General features: G+C 39.9%; 1 non-coding gene across 1 annotated transcript; it reads left to right on the plus strand.

The window, feature by feature from the left end:
- The first annotated feature begins 19,278 nt into the window (after window positions 1–19,278).
- On the plus strand, window positions 19,279–19,382 carry LOC112760040 (small nucleolar RNA R71). The gene has a single exon (XR_003180498.1). It is a non-coding gene; the product is annotated as a small nucleolar RNA R71 (small nucleolar RNA).
- Window positions 19,383–21,485: the final 2,103 nt, after the last annotated feature.

A 21,485-nucleotide genomic window follows, 5' to 3' on the forward strand; every position in this document is an offset into this window, starting at 1 on the left:
GAGTTCATGTCCTAGAATTCATCCAAATTGAGTCAAAATATATCATCAAATATGGACTCATTAAGTATGGGACCCCAAACCTTATGATAATGTTTCTGTACAGAAACTTCCAACTTCTTTGGGTGGTGAGAGTGGCTAAAGGTTTAGCTTCGATCGATTTTGTGAAATAGTCTATTCCTACAATGAGGAACTTGACTTGCCCTGATCCCTGAGGGAAAGGTCCGAGGAAGTCGAGCCCCCACTTTGCAAATGGCCAGGGTGAAGTGATACAAATGAGTTCTTCGGGTGGTGCGGTGTGAAAGTTGGGGTGCTTCTGACATGGGGGCATGTTTTGACGAACTCTGTTGCTTCCTTTTGCAAGGTCGGCCACTAAAAACCAGCTCGAAGTACCTTTTTGGAAAGAGCTCATGCCCCGAGGTGGTTGCCACAGATGCCACTGTGGACTTCCTTAAGAACTTCCCTCGTAGCAGAGGTCGAGACTTCTAAGTTGTGGAATGCAGGGATAATCTTCCCAATATCTGACAGCCCATGGGTAAGCCCGGTTCAAGTTGTACCAAAGAAAGGAGGAATGACGGTCATCACTAATGAGAAGAATGAGTTGATCCCTACTAGAACAGTGACTGGGTGGAGGATATGCATAGACTATAGAAGATTGAATGATGCCACCAGGAAGGACCATTTCCCTCTCCCATTCATTGATCAGATGCTGGAAAGGTTGGCTGGCCATGCCTATTATTGCTTTTTGGACGGATATTCTGGGTATAATCAAATCGTGGTGGACCCCAAGGACCAAGAGAAAACTGCCTTTACATGTCCATTTGGAGTCTTTGCATATCGGAGGATGCCCTTTGGGCTCTGCAATGCCCCTGCCACATTCCAAAGGTGTAAGCTCTCCATTTTCTCTGATATGGTCAAAAAGTTTTTAGAAGTCTTCATGGATGACTTCTCTGTTTTTGGTGATAATTTCAATGCTTGCCTAAACCATTTAACCCTTGTTTTGAATCGGTGCCAAGAAACTAATTTAGTTTTGAACTGGGAGAAATGCCACTTCATGGTACCCGAAGGGATTGTTCTTGGCCATAAAGTTTCAAGAAAAGGGATAGAGGTTGATAAGGCAAAGGTTGAAATCATAGAAAAACTCCCTCCACCAATTAATGTGAAATCTGTTAGAAGTTTCTTGGGGCATGCCGGATTCTACAGAAGGTTTATCAAAGATTTTTCAAAAATAGCTAAACCTTTGAGTAATCTATTAATGCTTGATAACCCTTTTGTTTTTGATGAAAACTGCCAGCAAGCCTTTGAAACTTTAAAAAACAGACTCACAACAGCACCAATCATCACACCTCCAGATTGGGAGTTACCCTTTGAACTCATGTGTGATGCAAGTGACCTTGCAATTGGTGCTGTACTTGGGCAAAAGAAGGGAAACTTACATCATGTCATATATTATGCAAGTAAAGTGTTGAATGAGGCCCAAAGAAATTACACCACAATGGAGAAGGAGTTGCTAGCTGTAGTTTATGCTTTTGATAAGTTTAGATCATACTTGATAGGATCCAAAGTTGTGGTTTATACTGACCATGCTGCACTTAAGTATTTGATGTCAAAACAGGATGCTAAACCAAGACTTATGAGGTGGATATTACTCTTACACGAGTTTGACATTGAGGTAAGAGACAGGAAGGGCACTGAAAATCGGGTTGCTGACCATTTGTCGAGACTACCACATGAAACAATTCGACAAGCATCTCAGCCCATGAACGAAAGCTTCCCAGATGAGCACCTTTTGCAGATCCAGCAAGCACCTTGGTTTGCTGACATAGCAAACTACAAAGTGGGAAGAAAGATACCTCAAGACTTTTCTAAGCAACAAGTGAAGAAGTTAATCAATGAGGGAAAGAAATTCTTATGGGATGAACCCTTCCTGTTCAAGAAATTTTCTGATGGAGTAATTAGAAGGTGTGTCCCTGAGAGTGAAATGAGGGATATCCTGTGGCACTGCCATGGTTCAGCCTATGATGGACACTTTGGCCCAAAGAAAACAGCTGCAAAGATATTGCAGAGCGGCTTCTATTGGCCAACTATCTTCAAGGATGCCAGAGAATATGTTCACCAATGTAATGAATGCCAGAAAGCAGGAGGATTAACAAGAAGGAATGAGATGCCTCAAAACTTCATCTTGGAACTGGAATTATTTGATCTATGGGGAATTGATTTCATGGGGCCCTTTCCCCCTTCCTATTCTTTCAGATATATCTTAGTCGCAGTGGAGTATGTCTCAAAGTGGGTGGAAGCCATAGCTATGACCACCTGTGATGCACAGATTGTCCTCTAATTCCTTAAAAAGCACATTTTCACAAGATATGGAGTGCCCAAGAGTCTTGTCAGTGATGGTGGAAGTCACTTTTGCAACAAACAGATGGAGAAGCTCCTCCACAAATATGGAGTAATCCATAAAGTGGCTACACCTTACCACCCTCAGACTAATGGCCAGGCTGAACTAGCAAATAGGGAATTAAAGAAGATCCTAGAGAAAACAGTGGGAAGCACAAGAAAAGATTGGGCTAGGAAGCTAGAAGATGCATTATGGGCATATAGGACAGCTTTCAAAACTCCTATTGTCAAGTCACCCTTCCAGCTATTGTATGGCAAATCCTGCCACCTCCCTGTAGAGCTTGAACACAGAGCTTTTTGGGCCACTAAACTCCTCAACCTTGATTCCCAAGCTGCAGGAGAAAAAAGGTTGTTGCAACTAAATGAGTTAGATGAATTCAGAATAGAAGCTTATGAGAGTGCTAAGATATACAAGGAAAGAGCTAAGAGGTGGCATGACAAAAAAATCACAAAGAAGGAATTCAAGCCAGCACAGCAAGTGCTCCTGTATAATTCAAGGCTTAAGATTTTCCCTGGCAAACTGAAGTCAAAGTGGACTGGTCCATACTTGGTGACAAAGGTTTTTCCTTATGGGAGCATTGAACTGCTAGATGAAGCAATAAAGAATCAATTCACAGCAAATGGTCACAGAGCAAAGCTGTACTTGGGAGGACAATGGGATAAGGAAAAAGAGGTCCAGAACCTACAGCCTTCTTGAAAGGAATTGAAGGATGTCAAGCTAGTGACAATAAAAGAGCGCTTGTTGGGAAGCAACCCAACCTGAGGTAGTTTTCTTTTCATAGCTTTTTCAATAAAAATGTTGAATAATTGATATGTATTGCAAGGAGCTAAGTTTGGTGTTGCACACCAAAAACAACTTAAGGGAGAATGGAGGATTCTAAGTTTGGTGTTCCACCAAAACCTCATTCAAAAGCACATTCTAACCTCCTGCACATTGTTGGCTCCAAGCAATCGAACAGATTATTCAACCACTTAACTGCTTTTTAGTCTTAACTTCATAATCTTTAGCAAGGACACAAGATTTTGCCTAGAGTTAACCTGCTGCATCCAGAGAAGTGGCAAGAACTTAAGTTTGGTGTTCCCACACCAAATTAAATCCACAAGCCACACTCAATTCATGCATACTAACTGGTCATCTAAGGGCTTGAGAAGCAAGCAACTTTTGAGAATTATGCAGGGAATTCACCACCATTTGAAGACACTATGCATCATAACTCAAAAGGGCACAACAGAAGGAAGGACAAAGGAACTGCAAACCAATAGGTTGTATTTACACTTAACTCTTACTGTTGAAAAATGTTTTGACATTGTGTTTTGTTAAAGTGTTCATCTAATACAAGTAAAATCACTCTTAGAATAAGTAAGCTAGTCTATGTGTGTGCTTGTGTGTTTACTTTCACTAAACAAAAAGCATGCTTTGTCCCCTGCATTTTCAATTCAATAAAAAAAAATGTTTGAATGTGAAGTGAAATAGTTCTCTGTTAGATAGAAGTAAAATAAAAGTAAGTGGTGGTATGTATGTGATTGTATAGTAGCTCACCTTTAATGAATAAGAACACTAGGATGTCTCCTCTTAAGTAGAAAGTAGCTGCTGTCTATGAATCTCAATCAAATAAAAATCCTTGGTCAGAAAGAAAAACAAAAAAAAAAAAGAAAAAAAGAAAAAAAAGAAATAGCCAAAAAGTGGCAGAACAAAAGAAAAACAAAAAGAAACAAAGTTGGACACCAATAGCTTTAACCTTAGAATATATGCCTGTGGTGTCTTTGTATTAGGATCTGCTTGGATTATTAAGCTCTTTGGAGTGCATCAACACTTGATGACTTGGGTTAAGTAACCCGGGATCATCAGCTGAAAGTCCACTATCAAGAGCAACCTAACTACAAGGCATTTAGCAGCCCAAAGAGGTGCTGGGCATCAATGTTCTAATAAGGAATGTAAGCCAAGTGTCTATAGTGAATAATGTGTCAAGTATAAAGAAAAGGAAATGAACTTGCTACACATGACACTCAAATAAAGCTTATGAACAAAATAATAGCCAAGGATAAAGAAATAATGAGAGGTCATAGCAGTATGTACTTGAAGCTTTAAGGAGGCTTTCTAGGCTTAAGAATCAATAAGAGGTGAGTGTATGCATATCCACATAAAACCCCATGAACTACCAATAACACTCTACTAGCATGAACATCCTCTTCCATTTCATTCTTTCTTCTCAATAAATCATTTCTTGCTTGGGGACAAGCAAGCTTTAAGTTTGGTGTTGTGATGACAAGTCATCTTAGCCTAGTTTCACTAGCCTTTTTCTTTTGTTTTCAACTGAATTATGCACTTTCTTGAGCCATAAGCAAGCCAATTGGGTAGATTTTCATGTTTCCTTTGATTTAATCAACCATGTATGAATTCATGCTATTTCATGAGGTTTTATGCTATAATTGTCACATATTATGAAAGAATGAATATCTCATGATTTTGAGCATAGCTTTGATGTGTTTGGTTGATTAATGATAGGTGAAGAAAGCTTGGAGAAAGGTTGAAGCAAGAAGGAACGGTTAGGAGGAAGAGAGGACAAAAAGTTTGAGCAAAAGTTTGCCTCAAACTTTAGCTCAAACTTTTGGATTAATTGAAAATGAACCAGGAAGCAAAAAGCTGGACCAAAAGTTAGCCTCAAACTTTTTGGCTAACTTTTGGGCAAAAGCTGGAGCAAAAGTTAGCCTCAAACTTTTTGGCTAACTTTTGGCATGAAAAACACTCCCTGGATGAGCAAAAGTTTGCGCCAACATTAGCCCCTAACTTTTTGGCTAACGTTGGCGCATGAAAAACTCTCCCTGCATGAGCAAAAGTTTGCGCCAACGTTAGCCCCTAACTTTTTGGCTAACGTTGGCGCCATGAATATGCAAGGGGAGGCCAACGTTGGAGCAAAAGTTAGACCCCTAACTTTTGCCCCAACGTTGGTATCAGCAAGGAAGGGTGGCTGATGTGAAAAGTTGGAGTAAAAGTTAGCCTCCAACTTTTGCTCCAACTTTTACTCAAGCTTTCATGATTCCAACCCGGTTCAATTCGGTTCTTCTCCAAACTCCAAGAGCAATCAACCAAGGCCTCTATCAACCCAATTCCATCAAGAGCAAAAGCCCAATTGAAGGCTTGAAGACCATTTGAAGAAAGTGTATAAATAGCATAGGATTTAAGTTTTTAAGAGAGCTTCCATTTTAGTTTTTCAGAACAGTTTTCTTTTCGGTTTGCTTAGAGCTCACTTTTACATTTTCTTAGCATTGTTGTTTTAATTCAAGAGAATTGGGGAGGAGAATTGATCTCTCTTCTTCCTTGTTCTTGCCCAGCACTCTTTAATTTTCTTGCTTCGGATCTTGGGTGGAGAATTGAAGAACTTCTGTTTCAATCTCATCTTGGGATCTTGTTTAATTCACTGCTTAATTAAATTTCAGTTTCGGTTAATTGCTTCTTCATCTACTTTCTTTGCAATTTACATTTCATTTGCAATTGTTCTTGTTGGATCTAGGAAGGCATTGAGATCTAGACTTGGTTTTCTAGTCTCTTGGGTCCTGAGATCCGGATTTTCCATTTCCCATTCCCTGTTTACTGTTTTCATCCTCATTTACTTTTCTATTTTAGATCCGATTCGATCCAAGTCTTCTTCTATTTCTCTGCTTGTTGCAATTTTACGTTTCTTTGTTTAATTTCTGCAAATCCAATTCCCAATTCCCTTTTCAATTCAAGCCATTTACATTTCTTGCACTTTAAGATTCTGCAATTTACATTTCTTGTGTTCTAAGTTTCTGCCATTTAATTTCTTGCTCTTTAAGATTCAGCACTTTAAATTCCAGTTCTCTTTAATTTCATGCAAACTACCCATTCCCTTTACTTTTTATGCAATTTAAATTCTGCAAATCACAAATCTCTCAACCAAATCTTGATTCGCTTGACTAAATCAACCACTAAACTAAAATTGCTCAATCCTTCAATCCCTGTGGGATCGACCTCACTCCCGTGAGTTATTATTACTTGATGCGACCCGGTGCACTTGCCGGTTAGTTCTGGGTATTTTGGAGAAATTTGTTTTTCCACAAAAATATCCCATCAAGTTTTTGGCGCCGTTGCCGGGGATTGATTAGATTGACAATGATTAAGTGAGGTGGTGATCTAGATCTAGCATTTTTATTTTCTGTTCCTTTAATTTTCAATTAACCCACTAACTGTTTGAATTTTTGCTTAAGCTAACTAAAACTTCATTCTAGCAATAGATTGAAGTGTCACTGGTTTGTGTGTTTCTTATGTTCTGCTTGTATGTCAGGTACAAGAAGAAATACACCCATCTTTCATAAACAAGACGAAAGAACTCTTAGAAGGTTAAGAAGAGCTGAAAGAGGGAAAAATATTGTTGGAGAAGAGGAATCAGAAGAAGAATTCCAAGATATGGAGGAACATTCAACCAATCCACCAGGTGGAGCAGACAACAACAATAACAATCCACCCCAGAGGAGAGTTTTAGCTTCCTATACTTTTGCAAATCCTAGACATTGTGGAAGTAGCATCTTAACTCCAAATGTCAATGCAAACAATTTTGAACTAAAGCCACAACTCATCACTTTGGTTCAAAACAATTGCTCTTTTGGTGGAGGACCACTTGAAGATCCGAACCAACACCTATCCACCTTCTTGAGGATTTGTAACACTGTTAAAACTAATGGTTTACCTCCTGACAGCTATTGCTATTCCCATTTTCTCTCAGAGACAAGGCCACTCAATGGTTGAAATCCTTTCCAAGAGACAGCATCAACAATTGGGATGATTTGGTAACCAAGTTCCTTGCCAAATTTTACCCACCTCAAAGGATCATAAGGTTGAAGACTGAGGTACAAACATTTACACAAATGGAGGCTGAACCCATCCATGAGGCATGGGAGAGATACAAGGCCCTAATCAGGAAATGTCCTCCTGAAATGTTCATTGAGTGGGATAAGCTGCAGAATTTCTATGAGGGCTTAACATTGAAATCTCAAGAGGCTTTGGATCATTCAGCTGGAGGTTCCTTGCAACTCATGAAAACTGCAGAGGAAGCTCAAAATCTCATTGATATGGTGGCTAACAACCAATATTTCTTTGCTCATCAAAGAAACTGCCAACCATCACAAAGGAGAGGAGTAATGGAGCTAGAATGAGTGGACTCAATCTTGGCTCAAAACAAGATGATGCAGCAGCAAATTCAACAACAATTTGAGCAAATGGCCAAGAGGATTGATAGTCTCCAAGTTGCAGCAGTTAACACTAGCCAACCATCAACCACATGGGACAGAATGAAGAAACTCAAGAAGAACAACAACAAGAGCAAGTACAGTATATGCACAACCAAGGACCAAATGAAGTGTATGGTGATCCATACAATCCATCCTGGAAGAACCACCCAAACCTCAGATGGGGAGATAATCATAACCAAAACCAACAACCATGGCAGAGGAACTCAAACCAAAACAACCCAAGAAGCAACCAAAACCACAACCAGCAGCAAACTAACCAAAACCCCTACAGAAAACCTCAAAACAACTACCCCAACCCCAACCAAACTGCCTACCATCCACCACCCACATCTCATAACCCACCTCAAGTATCACCTGAAGCCCAAAGAATCACTAACTTGGAGGCCGTGATAGACAAAATATTGAAACACCAGGAAATGACAACCAAGAATCATGAAGCATCCCTGAAGAGCCTAGAGAGACAGATGGGGCAAATCTCTAAGCAGATTTCTCTTGAGAGACCCTCAAGCTCTTTGCCGAGTGACACAATTCCAAATCCTAAGGAAGAATGCAAGGTGATACAATTGAGGAGTGGGAGAACATTGATGAGCAATAATGACACTACAAAGAAGCAAGCAGAGAGCAGCAAAAGTGCAATAGAAGATGAGGAGCAAACAAAGGAAGATGAAGCCAAGAATCAAGTTGTAATGCCAAACAAGAGCACTGAGAAACTCAATGAAAAGGATAACCAGTCACACGGTTCAAAAGAAGTAACTCAGGGACAGCAGCAACTAGGAAAGAGCATCACACCTCCACTGCCATATCCCCAGAGGTTCAACAAAGAAACCAAGGACCAGCATTTTCACAAGTTCCTTGAGACTTTCAAAAAGCTGGAAATCAATATTCCTTTTGCTGAAGCACTTGAGCAAATGCCTCTGTATGCCAAGTTTTTGAAGGAGCTTATCAACAAGAAAAGAAGTTGGCTTGAGAAGGAAACCGTGTTACTCACCAAGGAATGCAGTGCTTTGATTCAAAGGGGCATTCCACCAAAACTCAAGGATCCAGGAAGCTTTGTAGTCTCATGCACCATTGGCAGAATAATTCTCAACAAAGCTCTCTGTGACTTTGGTGCCAGCATCAACTTAATGCCTCTCTCAATGATGAGAAAGCTTGCTATAGAAGAGCTTAAACCCACCAGGATGTCATTGGTCATGGCTGACAGATCAATCAAAACACCCACTGGAATTGTGGAAAATCTGTTGGTGAAGGTTGGAGAGTTTATTTTCCCAGTAGATTTTGTGATTTTGGATACTGAAGAGGAAGGAAACAATTCAATCATTTTGGGAAGGCCATTTCTAGCCACAGCAAGAGCCACTATTGATGTAGAAAAAGGAGAAATGATCTTCAGGGTCCACAATGAACAAATGGTCATAAACGTCTTCAAGTCAATGCAACACATCCTTGAGCAAAAGGATTATGTGAGAGTGGACATGATAGAGAGTTTGGTGGAAGAAATGCTGGAAGAAAGTCCTCAAGAGCAAGAAGGAAATCAAGGGGCAACAGAGGAACAAGTAGCTGAGACTTCTATTGAGCAAGATGAAAAACAAGACAAAAAGGAAGAAGTACGAAAACAAGAACTGAAACCATTACCCACCCATATCAAATATGCATTCCTTGGCACATCCGAGAGCTTCCCAATAATCATTAATTCATCCCTGACAAAGAAGGAAGAAGGAGAACTTCTTGATGTACTCAAAGCTCACAAAGATGCTTTAGGATGGACCATTGATGACCTGAAGGGAATCAGCCCTGCAGTGTGTATGCATAAGATCCTCTTGGAAGATAATTCCAAACCAGTGGTTCAACCACAAAGAAGGCTAAATCCCACAATGAAGGAAGTTGTCCAGAAGGAAGTAATGAAGTTGTGGAATGCAGGGATAATCTTCCCAATATCTGACAGCCCATGGGTAAGCCCGGTTCAAGTTGTACCAAAGAAAGGAGGAATGACGGTCATCACTAATGAGAAGAATGAGTTGATCCCTACTAGAACAGTGACTGGGTGGAGGATGTGCATAGACTATAGAAGATTGAATGATGCCACCAGGAAGGACCATTTCCCTCTCCTATTCATTGATCTGATGCTGGAAAGGTTGGCCGGCCATGCCTATTATTGCTTTTTGGACGGATATTCTGGGTATAATCAAATCGTGGTGGACCCCAAGGACCAAGAGAAAACTGCGTTTACATGTCCATTTGGAGTCTTTGCATATCGGAGGATGCCCTTTGGGCTCTACAATGCCCCTGCCACATTCCAAAGGTGTATGCTCTCCATTTTCTCTGATATGGTCAAAAAGTTTTTAGAAGTCTTCATGGATGACTTCTCTGTTTTTGGTGATAATTTCAATGCTTGCCTAAACCATTTAACCCTTGTTTTGAAACGGTGCCAAGAAACTAATTTAGTTTTGAACTGGGAGAAATGCCACTTCATGGTACCCGAAGGGATTGTTCTTGGCCATAAAGTTTCAAGAAAAGGGATAGAGGTTGATAAGGCAAAGGTTGAAATCATAGAAAAACTCCCTCCACCAATTAATGTGAAATCTGTTAGAAGTTTCTTGGGGCATGCCGGATTCTACAGAAGGTTTATCAAGGATTTTTCAAAAATAGCTAACCCTTTGAGTAATCTATTAATGCTTGATAACCCTTTTGTTTTTGATGAAAACTGCCAGCAAGCCTTTGAAACTTTAAAAAACAGACTCACAACAGCACCAATCATCACACCTCCAGATTGGGAGTTACCCTTTGAACTCATGTGTGATGCAAGTGACCTTGCAATTGGTGCTGTACTTGGGCAAAAGAAGGGAAACTTACATCATGTCATATATTATGCAAGTAAAGTGTTGAATGAGGCCCAAAGAAATTACACCATGATGCACATAAACTAGTTATGCTACGATTTAGGAAATTGCACGATCGGCAAAATTCCTTCCGGCAAGTGCACCGGTTATCGTCAAGTAAAAACTCACAATAGAGTGAGGTCGAATCCCACAAGGATTGGTTGAGTGAGCAATTCGGATTAGAAGTGTGTTCTAGTTGAGCGGAATCAAGATTGAGATGAGAATTGCGGAATGTAAAATTGGCGGGAAAAGTAAATGACAAGAAATTGAAATGGCGGAATCTTAAATTGCATGAATTAAAGAGCAGAAACTAAATTGCTGAAATTAAAAGGGAATGGGGGTGATTGCATGAATTGAGTTGCAGAATGTAAAGAGAAGATGTAATCAGAAGTGGGGGATTCATTGGGTTATAGGAGATATTGAGATCTCTGAATCAAAACATGTTTATCTCTTCCTCAAGCAATGCGTTCATTGAATTTTGCTTGGCAATCTTATATGATTGGATCCCAATCCCTTGGCTCACCAATTCTCTCTAAAAATGAACAAATTCCCAATCCCTTGGTTTAAATGTTCATAAGAAGAGATGATGCTCGATCACTGATTATACCACACAGTTTCATGAACCACAATTTGGTAGGATTACATGTCACAATATCCATCCAAACCCCAATCCAATTCACTGTGAGAAAGCTTCTCTAGCATGAATCCTCCATTCCTTTCCCAAGGTTCCGAAGGATTCCAATTATGGGTAGTTTCTTTCCCAAGACAACTACTCAATGGAATTAGATCGAGAAGCTTTCTAACAAAATTCAAGAGAAAAGATTGAAGAAGAAGATAAACTATTATTGATTCATTGAATTACAATAGAGCTCCCTAACCCAATGAAAGGGGGTTTAGTGAGTCATAGCTCTGAATTCAATTACAAAGATATGAAAACTAGCTCAAAGTGAAGGTAAAAGTCCTTCTAACTTAAATTCTATCCTATTTATACACTTTCTATATTGAGCTTCTGTTGTGCTTCTTGGGCTTTGAGGCCTCTCCCTGCTTTCCTTTTGCCTTGGGTTTATGATCCATAATCTTGATGAGGCTGTTGATCCAAATTCTGTAACATTCATTGAGCCAACTTAGTGATAATCAAATAATGACACATGACTCAATAAATTGAGATTTTAAACTCATCAATCCTTCAGGCCCAATCCCATAAACCATGATATTCAATTGGGTTTCATACCAGAGTAAGTTTAAGTTATTGTTTGTGCTCAAAAACTAACTTAAACCGCAATATTATTGGCCCAGAAACCTTTTCCAAGAGTGGCGTTTAAGTTGCAGTTTAAGCTTAAACTGCAGCTTAAACGCCAGATACTTCCAGTGAGGCCTTTTGTAGAAGCACGTTTAAGCTTCAGTTTAAGGTTAAACTGAAGCTTAAACGTGGAAATGGAAGAAGGCAGCCCTGGAGAGTAATGTAGTCGAACACGTTTAAGCTTCAGTTTAAGGTTAAACTGAAGCTTAAACGTGGATATAGGAAGGGCAGCCCTGGAGGTCGAACACGTTTAACCTCCAGTTTAAGGTTAAACTGGAGGTTAAACGTGGAAATGGAAGGAGGCATCCTGGAGGTCGAACACGTTTAACCTCCAGTTTAAGGTTAAACTGGAGGTTAAACGTGGAAGCTTAGAAGGGTAGCCCTGGAGGTGTCGAACACGTTTAAGCTCCAGTTTGAGGTCAAACTGGAGCTTAAACGTGGAAATGGAGAGAACAACCCTGGAGGAGAGAACTTGGTCGAACACGTTTAAGCTCCAGTTTGAGGTCAAACTGGAGCTTAAACGTGGAAATGGCTCCCTGGTGCTTTTCCCATTCTGGCGTTTAACCTCCAGTTTAAGGTTAAACTGGAGGTTAAACGTGGAACTCCTTCCTGGGTGGCATTTTCATTCTGGCGTTTAACCTCCAGTTTGAGGTCAAACTGGAGGTTAAACTTCAATTCCAGCATTTCTTAGCCTTCATGATTCTGGCGTTTAAGCTCCAATTTAGGCTTAAACTGGAACTTAAACTCCACATGTGATATTCAAGCTTCCTTTATTGATTTTGTTGCTTCCTTGCCTAGCCTATTCTTCCCTGAAATCATCCAAACAATTGCATCAAAGTCTTGCAAAATTTCATGAGAAATCTTCCATTCATAGCATTCAAGTAATATAACTAAAACTCATGGATATTGCATCAAAATCATATTCTTTGGATGGTTCATTGCTTTGTTATTCTTTTAACCATTCTTGGTTACTTTAAGCTCAAGAAAGTGCATAAAACCACTAAAACTAACAGAAAAATACTAGTGAAACTAGCCTAAGATGCCTTGGCATCACAACACCAAACTTAATACTTGCTTGTCCCTAAGCAAGTCCTGAGTTATTTGAGAAGAAAGTATGAAACAGAAAGCAATTACATTGGCTATATTAGCAAGCATTTGAAGTTCATCAGAAGGGTTTTATGCAGAAAGTTGCAGCATCACTTTTTCATACTTATCAGGTAAGATTATCACTTTTTCATTGCATCCATCAAACACTGCTATGGCCTCTTGTTATTCTTATGTCCTTGTCACTTTTCTCTTCTTTGTTTTTCTTTTCTTTTTCTTAGAGCTTCTTTTGCTCCTTATTTGCTTAGTGTCATGTGTTGCACAAGCCTTTGGCATTTTCTTTTTCTTATCAGTGCACTACACATATCCACTTTAGGCACTTTAGTTCACATTTCTTCTTGAGACATTGGTGCCCAGCACCTCTTTGTGTGACTAAATGTTTTGTATTTAGGTTGCTCTTGATAATGGACTTTTGGTTGATAATCCCGGGTTAGTTAACCCAAGTTACCAAGTGTTGAAACACTCCTCAGAACCTATTCATCCAAGCATATCCTTAATACATAAACACCACAGGCATTTGTCTCAGAAGTTCAAACCATTGGTACCTAGCTTATTTTCTCAATTTTTTTGCTTTTTGGTTGCCCTTTTTTCAGTGGCTTTTTCTTCTTCTTTTTCTTTCTTTTTCATGGCCAAAGACATTTATTCATCAAGATCCATAGACAGTTTTCAATTTCTACACAAAGAATGATAATTCTACACTCTAATTCCAGTGATCTGACTAAACAATCAAGCATGCATACCACCACTTAATTCTACTTGATTTGTCACTAATTTAGCCAAGTTACTTTTGTTCAAACTTTTCTTTTATTTTTGGAAACAGAACAAGCATGGCAAGCACTCGTTTAAGAAGGTGAAGTTATATCCAAACATCTAGGTATTCACTTTATTCAAAGCAATAAACAGACAAATATACTAACAACTTCCCATTCCAGAAAGATTCAACATTTACAGTCTAAACCAGAACAAGCATGCTTTTGTTTGCCCTTTTAAAAGAATTATCAAGGAATAATACCACCTTGTGAAATTTCTTGATTTCTCTTTGTTGCCAGGAAACAATTTGATTTCTCCTTCTTCTCCTAATTGTTGCTTCATGCTTTAAGATCCTTGTTTCCTTTCCTGCAAAGAGTGATGAAGTTGCTTGCTTCTCAAGCACTTGAGTGGTTAGCTCAACTATGTGTGGGTAAGTATCCGAGTTTTGGTGTGCGAACACCAAACTTAGACTCCCACTTACTTCTCTATTCTTTGAGTCCTTGAGTTCTCTTTGGAATGAAGTTGCTGCTAAGGGTTCTAAGCATTTCTGTGACTGCTTAAAATGGTTGTTCCATTCATATAATTCAAAGGTTGTTGTGTTCAGTTGATCTTTATGGTGGAACACCAAACTTAGAGTCACACATTCCCCTTTGAATTATTGATCTACGAATTCATTGTTTGGTGTGAAACACCAAACTTATTTCTTTGCAATGCACAGAAACTACTTCACCCTTTTTATTGAAACAAATAAAGAAACTACTTCACCCTTTTTATTGAAACAAATAAAAGAAACAGCAAAAGGGTATTACCTCAGGTTGGGTTGCCTCCCAACAAGCGCTTCTTTAACGTCATTAGCTTGACGGTCAGCTTCCTCAGTTGAGGTGATATTTAACCTTGTCCTTCTCCTCCACATCTCCCAAGTAATGTTTGAGTCTTTGACCATTCACAATGAAGGTTCGTTGTGACTTTTCTTCCATGATTTCTACTTGTCCATATTTGGAGACCTTGGTGACAAGGAATGGTCCAGACCACCTTGATTTTAGCTTCGCTGGAAATAGCTTCAGCCTAGAATTGTAGAGCAATACTTTTTGTCCTTCTTCAAATTTCCTTGGGGCTATGTTGCTGTCATGCTTCTTCTTTGCTCTTTCTTTGTAAATTTTGGCATTCTCATAAGCTTCAGCTCTGAATTCTTCCAACTCTTGAATTTGCAACATCCTTCTTTCTCCAGCAGCTTTGCTGTCCAAGTTCAAAAGTTTCAAGGCCCAGTATGCCTTGTGCTCCAACTCCAGTGGCAAATGGCAAGCTTTTCTGTATACTAGTTGGTAAGGAGACATTCCAATTGGTGTTTTGAAAGCTGTCCTATATGCCCAAAGAGCATCATCTAGCTTAATCGACCAGTCCTTCCTTGAAGTTCCCACAGTATTTTCCAGGATCCTTTTGAGTTCTCTGTTAGATATTTCGGCTTGCCCACTTGTTTGTGGATGGTATGGTGTGGCTACCTTGTGTTTGACTCCATATTTTAGAAGCAATGCCTCTAATGGTTTGTTGCAGAAGTGGCTTCCTCCATCACTGATGATTGCTCTTGGAACTCCAAAACGGCAAAAAATGTGTTTTCTGAGGAAGTTCATGACTACCTTATTATCATTGGTTGGAGTTGCTATTGCTTCAACCCATTTGGAGACATAGTCTACTGCCACAAGAATGTAATTATTTGAGTATGAGGAGGGAAAAGGTCCCATGAAATCTATCCCCCATACATCAAACAATTCAAGTTCCAGAATGAATTGTTGTGGCATTTCATTTCTTCTTGGCAGGTTTCCCGCTTTCTGGCATTCATGGCAGTGCTTCACTAGTTCCTTTGCATCTTTGAAGATAGTGGGCCAATAAAAACCACACTGCAACACCTTAGCTGCTGTTCTTTCTCCTGCAAAATGTCCTCCATAAGTGGAGCCATGGCAGTCCCATAAGACTTCCCTTCCTTCTTCCTCTGATATGCATCTTCTGAGTATGCCATCGGAACATTTTTTGAACAAGTATGGTTCGTCCCAGATGAAGTATTTGGCATCATTTACCAATTTCTTCCTTTGATGCTTGTTAAATTCCAACGGCCAACTCCCAGTGGCCTTGAAGTTTGCTATGTCTGCAAACCAGGGTGCTTTGTGAATTACCATGAGTTGTTCATCAGGGAAGCACTCATTTATATGTGTGCTTTGTGCTCTTCCTTCTTCACATGGTATCCTTGATAAATGGTCTGCCACCTTGTTCTCTACACCCTTCTTGTCTTTGATTTCAATGTCAAATTCCTGTAACAAAAGAACCCATCTAATAAGTCTTGGCTTGGATTCTTGTTTAGCAAGTAAGTATTTTAAAGCTGAATGATCAGTGAAGACAATGACTTTAGATCCAATGAGATAGGATCTAAATTTGTCAAATGCAAAGACTATTGCTAAGAGTTCTTTTTCAGTGGTTGTGTAATTCCTTTGGTTAGCATTCAAGACTTTACTGGCATAATAAATCACATGTACCAAATTGTCTTTCCTTTGTCCTAACACTGCCCCAATAGCAAGGTCTGATGCATCACACATCAGTTCAAAAGGTAAGTTCCAATCCGGTGGGGCAATGATAGGTGCAGAGGAAAGTTTTTGCTTCAAAAGTTCATAGGCTAGCATGCAATTTTTATCAAATACAAAGGGTGTATCAGAGACAAGCAAGTTACTCAAAGGTTTGGCTATTTTAGAAAAGTCTCTAATAAACCTTCTGTAAAACCCAGCGTGTCCCAAAAAACTCCTAATTGCCTTGACATTACTTGGTGGAGGTAGTTTTTCAATGATTTCCACCTTAGCTCTGTCCACCTCCATGCCTCTATTAGAGATTTTGTGGCCAAGGACTATTCCTTCTGTGACCATGAAATGACATTTTTCCCAGTTTAATACTAGGTTAGTCTCTTGGCACCTCTTAAGCACCAAGGCAAGGTGGTGTAGGCAGCTGGGAAAAGAATCTCCAAACACAGAAAAATCGTCCATGAAGACCTCAATAAATTTTTCAATCATGTCCGAAAAGATGGACAGCATGCATCTTTGGAAAGTGGCAGGTGCATTGCACAATCCAAAGGGCATGCGTCTATAAGCAAAAACTCCATATGGACAAACAAATGATGTTTTCTCTTGATCACTAGGATCAACTACTATTTGGTTGTAGCCTGAATATCCATCCAAGAAGCAATAGTAAGCATGTCCGGCAAGCCTTTCAAGCATCTGATCCATGAATGGGAGTGGGAAATGATCCTTTCTGGTGGCTTCATTGAGCTTCCTGTAGTCTATGCACATCCTCCACCCAGTGACGGTTCTTGTGGGTATGAGTTCGTTCTTCTCATTTGGCACCACAGTTATGCCACCTTTCTTGGGAACTACATGGATGGGACTAACCCATGGGCTATCAGAAATGGGGTAGATTACCCCTGCCTGCCATAACTTCATGACTTCCTTTTGTACCACTTCTTTCATGATGGGATTCAATCTTCTCTGAGCTTGAATGGAGGGTCTAGCATCCTCTTCTAACAAGATTTTATGCATGCATATGGATGAACTTATCCCCTTCAAATCAGCTAGGGTCCATCCAATGGCATCTTGATGAGTTTGCAGCACCTTGATCAATTCTTCTTCCTGTTCTTGGCTCAGGGCAGAGCTAATGATAACAGGGTGACTCTCATCACTACCCAAGTATGCATACTTGAGATTAGGGGGCAATGCTTTGAGCTCAGGTTTTGGTGCTTCCTTCTCTTCTTTCACTCTCTCTGGCATGCTTAGCATGGTTGTTTCAGCAGCCTTGATGTCACTATCTTCAATAACCTTGGTGAACTCCTCCCCTGCCACTTCCTTTATTGTTTCCTCAAAAGTTTCTTGTACTGCAATGTCCACTACATCAACCCTCATGCATTCCCTTAGTGATTCTGATGGATAGCTCATTGCCTTGAATACGTTAAACACCAATTTCTCATCATGTAGTCTAAGAGTGAGTTCACCCTTTTGTACATCTATGATGGCTCCAGCAGTAGCTAGGAAGGGTCTTCCCAGAATTATTGAAGCTTTGGTTTCTTCCTCCATATCTAACACCACAAAATCAGCAGGAAATATAAAATCTCCCACTTTCACCAACAAATCCTCAACTATCCCATGAGGGAATTTAAAAGTTCGATCTGCCAATTGGAGGGCCATTCTTGTGGGTTTAGCTTCCTCAATCTTCATTCTTCTCATCATTGTTAGAGACATCAAATTGATACTGGCCCCTAAGTCACACAAGGCCTTCTCCACCATGACTTCTCCTATGATGCAGGGGATTTGGAAACTGCCTGGATCCTTCAATTTCTGAGGCAATTTGTGCTGGATGATGGCACTGCATTCTTCAGTTAACAACACAGTTTCCTCGTTTCTCCAGCTTCTTTTCTTGGTCATTAATTCCTTTAAGAATTTTGCGTAGAGTGGCATTTGCTCTATTGCCTCAGCAAACGGAATGTTGATTTGAAGCTTCTTGAAAATCTCCAAGAACCTGGAGAATTGGCCATCCTTTTCACTTTTCATCAAACGTTGAGGATATGGTGCTTTAGGTGTATAAGGCTTCAAGACCTCTTTTTCTTTTTCTTTTGTTGTAGACGATATAAAAGATTGTCCTTGTTCCTTATCTCTCACAATTTCCTTTGCTTCATCCTCTGTGGTTTCCTTTGAGATCTCCTTTAGATTCTTTCCGCTTCTAAGGGTTATGGCCTTACATTCTTCCCTTGCAATAGCCTTGGCAGCATGAGAAACGCTTGTCCCAGGGTTTTGCTTAGACAAATACACAATTTGATTTTCTAGCTTCAGGATGGCAGCTCCTTGGTTTTGCAGGTTAGAATTTACTTCTTCCTTAAAAGCTTTCAATTCGGTTATGTCTTGACTCATGGTTGCAAGCATTCCTTCTATCCGGTTCAATTGATCTTGAAATTGTTGGTTCGGATTAGGTTGGATAGGTTGATTATTTTGGCCATGATATGGTGGTTGAGGGTAAGTGTTTTGTGTGGTTTGGTATGATCTTTGGTTGGAGTTTTGGTATGTGGAATTGTTATGTTGGTTGTGGTTGTAAGGTTTGTGATTTTGTGGTTGGGTTTGTTGGTTTCCCCACCCAAAGTTTGGGTGATTTTTCCATCCTGGGTTGTAAGTGTTGGAGTGTGGATCATATGATTGCCTTTGTTGGTTTCCCACATAATTGGCCTCTTCCCAATCACCTCCTTCAATGCTTACTTCCTCTTGATCTTGTGTGTGTGTTGCAGCTACTTGCTTTGTTTCTAATTGCCTGGTAAGCTCTGCTAGTTGCTTGGCAAACACCTTGTTTTGGGCTAGAATTGTATCAACATGGTTCAGCTCCATGACTCCCTTAGTGTTGTGCCTCTCTGATGCATAGTAGTACTCATTCTCAGCCACTGTCTCAATCACTTCAATGGCTTCTTCCACAGTCTTTTTCCTGTTCAATGAACCTCCTGATGAATGGTCTACAGCCTTCCTTGATTCATAAGAGAGTCCATCATAGAAAATATGCAATTGCACCCAATCATGGAACATGTCTGGTGGGCATTTCCTTGTCAAGTCCTTGAATCTCTCCCATGCCTCGTAGAGAGTTTCACCATCTTGTTGTCTAAAAGTCTGAACCTCAGATCGAAGCCTATTGACCTTTTGTGGGGGGTAGAAACGTGCCAGAAACTTGCTTTCCACCTCATCCCATGTTGTTAGACTCCCCCTTGGGAATGATTCCAGCCACTTAGCTGCTTTGTCCCTAAGTGAAAATGGGAACAAAAGTAGTTTATATGCATCTTCCTGGACTCCATTGGACTTCACAGTGTCACAAATTCTCAGGAATTTTGTGAGATGTTGGTTTGGGTCTTCATTAGCACTTCCACCAAATGAACAATGATTCTCCACAAGTGATATTAGCTGTGGTTTGAGTTCAAAATTGTTGGCCTGAATGGGTGGTTTCTGGATGCTGCTACCACAATTCCCAGAGGTTGGGTTTATGTATGAACTAAGAACCCTCCTCTCAGGAATGGCATTGTTTCCATCAGCTCTCTCATGGTTGTGAACTTCTCTATCCATGTTGAGATCTAGAGCTTCCTCAAAATTGTCCTCAGATTCTCCTTCAGATTCCTCTTCTCCCACTACTCTCTTCCCTCTTGCTTCCCTTCTCAGTCTATGAAGGGTCCTCTCTGGTTCGGTATATGGAGGAGTTGATGTCTCTCCTCTCCTACCTGTCATACAAGAACACAGCACAGGCACAAACAAGTGAAATACTCTTGGTTACTGGAAGAGTATGGTTAGAGCAATTGAGGAATTAATTCAAACAGTTAGTGAGTTAGTTGCTTGAATTTAAAGGCATAAGGAAAGAAAGCATGTAACCGAGTGCAGAAATTAAAATTCAACAAGTAACTTGAACAGAATTAACAAAGCAAGAGAAAATTGCTCAATCTAGTTAGCTTCCAATTTGAGAATTGTCAATCGAAAACCAATCCCCGGCAACGGCGCCATAAACTTGATGCACATAAACTAGTTATGCTACGATTTAGGAAATTGCACGATCGGCAAAATTCCTTCCGGCAAGTGCACCGGTTATCGTCAAGTAAAAACTCACAATAGAGTGAGGTCGAATCCCACAAGGATTGGTTGAGTGAGCAATTCGGATTAGAAGTGTGTTCTAGTTGAGCGGAATCAAGATTGAGATGAGAATTGCGGATTGTGAAATTGGCGGGAAAAGTAAATGACAAGAAATTGAAATGGCGGAATCTTAAATTGCATGAATTAAAGAGCAGAAACTAAATTGCTGAAATTAAAAGGGAATGGGGGTGATTGCATGAATTGAGTTGCAGAATGTAAAGAGAAGATGTAATCAGAATTGGGGGATTCATTGGGTTATAGGAGATATTGAGATCTCCGAATCAAAACATGTTTATCTCTTCCTCAAGCAATGCGTTCATTGAATTTTGCTTGGCAATCTTATATGATTGGATCCCAATCCCTTGGCTCACCAATTCTCTCTAAAAATGAACAAATTCCCAATCCCTTGGTTTAAATGTTCATAAGAAGAGATGATGCTCGATCACTGATTATACCACACAGTTTCATGAACCACAATTTGGTAGGATTACATGTCACAATATCCATCCAAACCCCAATCCAATTCACTGTGAGAAAGCTTCTCTAGCATGAATCCTCCATTCCTTTCCCAAGGTTCCGAAGGATTCCAATTATGGGTAGTTTTTTTCCCAAGACAACTACTCAATGGAATTAGATCGAGAAGCTTTCTAACAAAATTCAAGAGAAAAGATTGAAGAAGAAGATAAACTATTATTGATTCATTGAATTACAATAGAGCTCCCTAACCCAATGAAAGGGGGTTTAGTGAGTCATAGCTCTGAATTCAATTACAAAGATATGAAAACTAGCTCAAAGTGAAGGTAAAAGTCCTTCTAACTTAAATTCTATCCTATTTATACACTTTCTATATTGAGCTTTTGTTGTGCTTCTTGGGCTTTGAGGCCTCTCCCTGCTTTCCTTTTGCCTTGGGTTTATGATCCATAATCTTGATGAGGCTGTTGATCCAAATTCTGTAACATTCATTGAGCCAACTTAGTGATAATCAAATAATGACACATGACTCAATAAATTGAGATTTCAAACTCATCAATCCTTCAGGCCCAATCCCATAAACCATGATATTCAATTGGGTTTCATACCAGAGTAAGTTTAAGTTATTGTTTGTGCTCAAAAACTAACTTA

Source organism: Arachis hypogaea, chromosome 16 (assembly GCF_003086295.3).
Source record: "Arachis hypogaea cultivar Tifrunner chromosome 16, arahy.Tifrunner.gnm2.J5K5, whole genome shotgun sequence".
Lineage (NCBI taxonomy): Eukaryota > Viridiplantae > Streptophyta > Magnoliopsida > Fabales > Fabaceae > Arachis > Arachis hypogaea.